The sequence below is a fragment of the Monodelphis domestica genome, chromosome 7 (assembly GCF_027887165.1).
Source record: "Monodelphis domestica isolate mMonDom1 chromosome 7, mMonDom1.pri, whole genome shotgun sequence".
NCBI classification, from domain to species: Eukaryota; Metazoa; Chordata; class Mammalia; order Didelphimorphia; family Didelphidae; genus Monodelphis; species Monodelphis domestica.
This window is the reverse complement of record NC_077233.1, coordinates 126,781,576-126,788,243: the sequence shown is the minus strand read 5'-3', so window position 1 is coordinate 126,788,243 and position 6,668 is coordinate 126,781,576.

Genomic DNA, 6,668 nt, shown 5'->3' with positions numbered 1-6,668 from the left:
AGAGATTGTAGGAAGTTGCAAAGATGTACTATTTAGGCTTTCTCTCAGGAAAAAAATTCCTAAAAATTAGAGCTATCCAAAAGAACAAAGGTGCAGACACATAGGTGGCACAGTGGACAGAGCACTAGCCTGGAGTCAAGAAGTCCTTAGTTCAAATTTAAACTCAGATACCTATTAGCTGTGTGATTCTGGGCAAGTCATTTCACCTTGTTTGCCTCTGTTTCCACATCTGAAAAATGAGGTGGAGAAGGAAATGGCAAAGTGCTCCAATATCTTTGCCAAGAAAACCCAAGTGGAGTCACAAAGACTTACAACTGAAATGTCTAAACAACAAAAAAGTACAGTGGCTGCCTCATGAAGTAGTGGGATTTCAAATACTCTCCTCCAGGTCTTCAAGCAAAGGATAGATGATTGCTTACCAGGTATATTGTATATAAAATTTTTTCAAGTATGAATTGGACTTGATTGGCCACCAAGCTCCATTTCAATTCTAAAATTCTATGATTCTGCAAGAGGGAAAGAATCTCAGACTTAAAAGACATACACAATTAAGGGGTTTGGGTAAGATACATCCAGATCTGTACACAGGATACAGTAAATAACAGCCTCTGTGATAACAGGTAGATTTCCAAGAGGAAAGCCCATGAGCTTCTGTACAGCTAAAAATTCAAGCCACAAAGGAACTTGAATACTCCTGCTCAAAAAAAACCTCCACCACATAGGCAAAGACACCATCAAAGTTCATTTGTTTAATGCATAACAGAGGGCTTTGCACTGGTGACATGGAAAGGAAATATATGCAAAGAAGGGAGGAAAGGGGAGGGCCATTACCTTATATCGCACTTGTCAGAAAATCCTCTACCAACTAGATTGTACTCACCAATTCTCAAGTGTCCTCCCCCTGGGCAAAAAAGTGGTAAGTCCTGGTGCCCATTAGGCTTTTCAGCATGGACCCTTGCCCCATGTTTGATAACTGAATCCTTAGAAGATAAGTAAACCTACTTTTTAAACCTTGCTCATTCAATTGTGAGCTCCTTGAGATCAGGAATTGTTTTTGCCTTTCCTTTGTCTACTTAGCATTTACCAAAGCATATAGTAGGCACTTAATGTAACAGATGTTGACTTGGCTTGATTTTCTTGTATAAAGTCAATCATTTATTCTATTCTATTACCTGGGCTCCCCTAGTCACCTAAGAGGAAAATGGGGGGAAATAATACTTTTTTATGGCAAAAGAGTTAGATGAAGAGACTGGGAAATAAATTATCACAGAAGCCAAGGGGAAAAAATGTCTTAAGACATAAAGAGCCAACAACAATATTGAATTCTGTTGTGTACTGAGAGAAGGCTAATGAATTTGGCTCGAAGGAAATATGTAATGCAATAGAAAGTGGCTATGTGACTTTTGGAATGTTTATATGCTATGGGATAATTGGATCACCATACCTGTTGGCAACATGGTATAATGGAAAGACTAGTGAAATCTAAGCCTAAGGATATGGATCTGAACATCCAGTTCTGAACTTTAAGATAATTTTTTTACCTGCATATACAGAGTCTTCATTTTTGTCCCCTCTCTTCCTCTCTCTTTCATTCTGTCTCTCTGTCTCTGTCTTTGTGTCTCTGCCTCTGTCTCCCTCTCTATATATCTTTCTCTCCATCTTGCTCTGGCTCCCTACATCTCTTTCTCCATCTTTCTTTCTATGTCTATCTCTGTTTCAGTCAGATAACTAGTAACCTATGGCTTGTCTTAAAGACAATTTCAGTCTTTAAAATATAGGGCAAATGAAGAACTATTCATTTGGAGCTTATCCTCAGCAATAAGACAGAAATGGTGGCTGAAGCAGACCCTTAGGTGAAACTTACCATGTCAGTACCATGCATACTATGGCATGCATGTCAGAGGGGGTTGCTCCCCTCCCCTTCTCCACCACACCTGAGGACATTTTTCACATCACCCACCTCTCTGCTCAGGAGCCTCATGGGAGTGCTTCCTCCCTCAGTTCTGTCTGGGGTAAGGGAGCGACTCACATGCAGAGTGAGGGTTACAGTTTGGGCACCCAGTCTCTAAAAGGTTTGCCATCACTGGTTGAAAGTAACCACTCTAATTAAGAGAAGAGAAAAAAGGCAGACTTTGATTGACATACAACAAAGATTTGGAGAGAGATTATTTCCAAGAGAGGAGAGAAAGGATAGCCCAGTACCTGGTACATAGTAGACACTAAATAAATATAGATTGATTAACTGATTAAAATCTTCCAGTGGAAATTAAACCCCCCACTAATTAGAAGTTCACAAGAATAAAATTCTGAATATCCAAAGAGAAGCAATTCAAATAAGGAGAAATAAGCCAATGAACAAACGTGACTTAAGTGTCTGCTTTATAATAGCTATGTAATATGCCCTGTACTCAGTGATAGGAATGCAAAGACATTACTTGCCCTCAGAAAACTTATGATCTAGCTTGGGGATACACACACTCTTGTTAAGATTATTAGCCGGACTGATTATTGGATAACTCACTAGCCTGCCAGTTGACCCCTCCATTGTGACAAAGCAATTAGACAAAAACATCCAGTTGGGCACTATATCTGCAACTAATAACATAGATAACATTCTGTCCTAGTGAGTCTACACATCAGGAAGAGGTAATATTTTCTATCTTGCAATCAATCATGAACAATTTTTAAACATCTGCTTCGATATTGTCCAGAACATTTCTACTAGATCATACTCATTCTGGATATCTGGTGTGCATTGACCAACCACTGAAGGAAGTTGATAGTTCCCAGAAATACTGGCAACAAAGATAAGTTGTTTTATTAGATTGCCTTAGAAACATTTGATAGATACAAACAAACCCATGGAATCTCCAATGGGCAAAGGTGCATCAAGGGCAATGGGGTCCTTCTAGAAAATTAATTTGAAATTTTCAAAGCAAATTAGAGAAGTAAAATGTTGACCCTTCCATCTGTATTTTTGATACTTTAATCATCTTCTCTTGAATAATGCTTTCTTTCTTTTACTAATTATTGACATAATTAGTAAAAATATATTCAATCCTATAACAACATGAACTAATGCAATATTTTGGGCCTGGCATTGTTTCAGTTTTTAAAAACTGATAGGCTCATTAGTAAATAGGTCATGAATATGGACTTTTTTTTAAAGCCCTTACTTTTTGTCTTAGAATGAATAATAGGTATTATATTATAAGGCAGAAGAGTAGGAAGGGCTAGGCAATTAGGATCAAGTGACTTGTCCAGGCTCATACAGCTAGGAAGTGTCTGAGGCCAGATTTGAACCTAGGATGTCCCATCTCCAGGCCTGGCTCTCTATCTACTAAGACATCTACCTACTCAAGTATAGAAATATTTTGAGTAACCACTATAAAATGTCCATAACAAAGTCTAAGGAGAAAAACAGAAGCTATTAAATTTTTTAAATTCTGAACTTAACAAACAACAAATAAAAGAGCATTTATGTATACATATATGGAGAAGAAGAAACAAGTGAACTGTACTTAAAAATGTGAATCTAATATGAATACCTGACTTTATATATATAATATATTCATCATGTAATCTTCAAAGATATCCTGTCTGAAATCAATTTAGAAATGAAAAATAAAGCCTATAACAGAATAATTTGTCATCAGATTGATGAGTTACCTATCCCCTGAGATCATAGCAAAGTATTTTGTTGTAATAAAATGTATGTTATGTAATAATAATAATAATAACACATTTTAATACTTCTCTAAGATCCATGAAGCACTTGCCTCACAACAGCTCTGTGTGTAATTGGAAATATGTTACCCTAAAAACTGCTTTTCCCAGGAGCCCACTGACTTCCTGTCATTACATACTTCTTGTAGACAGAGGGATAAATTCATTGGGGTTGCTGGTCTCAGTCTCTTGGCTTCCTAGGTTGTGACCGTAGTGGTAAGTGGGGTTTTTGAACAAGCAGATTAGCCATGGGCACTGTAATAGTGAGAGAATGAACAAGAGGGAAACATATAAAAAAATCTAGATTTATTGTTTGGGAAAGGGAGGAAGGAAAAGGGGTTAGGAGAATTATTACAATTAAACTTAAACCCTAATATCTATATATCTATCTTAACCTATCTTTTCTAAGCTAAAACAATGTTTCCCCAATAACCAAATCTCACAAGTCAAATGAACTAGGATCTTCAGATGAATACTGTCCAAAACAGGTCCAGTGGAGAAGTGGATCCTCAGTCTTCTTTTCAAGCTTCCAGCAGCCAATTCAAAAGATTCCTCTCTTTAGCTGGTATCACCAAAAAGCCAGAAACCTGTTTTCAAACCTCCAACTACAGGTCCATCAGGAGAGAAGTGCCAAGACTGATGTGACCTGAGAATCTTTACCCAGATCCTAACCCTTAGGCTCCCATGTGACTCTCAGTCACATGCTCCTGTCAATCACTCTAACGTTTGCATTACACAGTCTTTTGCAAAACATTCTCTCCCTATCATAGCACCTGGTTTTTTATTTTATTACCTTTTCATTACTTTATTTCTAATGATCATTAATAAATCTCTTAAAATATAATATTTTATTATTTGAGATTAATTTTAATTTTTACATCTGGGAAAAAGAAAATAGAAATTACTTAACTATTGTAACAGTTATAATTTAGTTTCTCTGCTAAGGTATTATATTTTTAGAGGTTTATTAAAGATTAAAAATATAAAGAAAGTACAAAATAAGAAAGCACGTGTCTAGGCTCAGAGAGCCCATTCACAATCACTCACTCTACATCCCGCCTGGTAGAGCCGTGTGTGCCCAGACGTGGAAGCCAAGAGAGCTAGCAGAAGCCAGAGTCAGTTTAAAAACAATTTCTGTTCTCTATGCAGGTGGGAATTCAGGTGAGATTAGAGGGCATCTTGGGAAATAGAGCAAGGACTTCTGGGGATTGAAGTCTGGAGTTCAAATCTCCATTTTTACACTATGACCAACACAATATAAATAAAAAGAATTTTTTAAAAGATGAAACTCAAAATCGTAAAAGTATAATGAACCTGTTTGGGCCCAGAGAAGAGGAGAATTCACCTCACCTCACTTCTTTGCAAAGGTAGAGAAGTAGAATATAGATATCATGGCAGGTTTTTTTTCAATAGCTTCCTTAGTTTTTCTGAACTGTTTACTTCCTCCTTTTTTTTATGTTTTGGTATGAAGGAATGGTTGCCTGGGAGGAAAGTGGGAGGAGTACATTGCGGAATATAAGTGATATAAAAATTAAAGACAAAAATATGTATTTTTTAATTACTTTAATAGACCTGTTAACTCAATGATAGGGGTATTCCTTCCAATGTTGCAGCTACTGATCTATCCACATTTTCTAAGACTATGCACCTCTTATCAGATTGTAAAGTGAAGTAAAATATCTAAGGAACCACCATTCTAGCTTTGATTCAGCACACCCTGGTGGCAGGACAAAGGAGTCACAGAGTCATGTGTCACATCTGACAGCCTGATGCTGGCATCTCCTGGTGTCCCCAGTATCCCCTGGCATCAGCATGAGCATCCCGAATGTCAACATACCAGAGTCAGCACAATGTCACCATGGAGGGAGGAGTTAGTGGGGTTTAAAAAGCAAGTACAGGAAGGAGAGGGGGCTTTTTACTTTTGCTTTCTTGGTTTCCATTCCTGTCTCTGGTTTGGGGGAGGGGAGTGAGATTTTCCTTATCTCTTGATCTCTGGCAATCTTGCAGCATGGAGGAGACCATGAGTTCAAGGGGCTTGAATTCAGGACCTGATCTTACCTTAAGTTAGAAAGGTTGAGATCTCTCTCTATCTCTATTGATTTCTTTTCATTAATAAATGCTTATAAAACTGGCAATAAGCCTCCAGATCAATTTTTATTTATAATAATATCCTACCCCAAAATTCTAAAGCTTTGCATAACTACTTACAAAGATCAATCTGTAGAAAACAAATATTTACAAGAAAATAGTTGACACAAAGAAAAGAAAAACAAGAATCTTCTCAAAAAGCACTTAAGTGGACTCTGTCCAAGTCTCTTTTATTTTCTAAACCTCTTCTCTTACCTTTCTCTTCTCTCCAAATATTTCCATGGAGCTTTGTGGATATTTACTGTATATCACTGGCCAGTTAAGCTTCCCTATTCCGAATCACTTTTGTTTATATCCTCCTATAAAATCTTCATTAAGGCTCCACCTACCATAAAGGTTCTTCTGAATTTTTTTACCTTATGCATACAATATCAGTGTTTGTATGAGTGCTTGTATCAGTTGAGTATCCCTTACTCTTGTCACACTTCCTGTATCTCTGATGGCATCTTTTTTGCCATTTCTACTACTTAATTCTTGAATAGTAATATGTTACAACCTGCTCATGTTCATTATGTACCACCTCCATGACTATTGGTATAACCCATGGATTTAAGTCTTTGTAGACTGTGATCTACAGACATTTAAAGAAAACATTTGAGAACATTTAAAAGAAATACACAGTTCGCTCTTGGCCTTTCTCCCTTCCATGGAGCTCCACTGGGCTCCTCAATGACTATGTCTCTCTCTTCTTGACCTTCTCCTTCCCCGAGGCTGGAACCATCTCGGCCTGCATTCTCTATCTTAATCTCCTCAACCACCTTGTATTCCATCATCCTCATTTTCCGCCTTAAGGA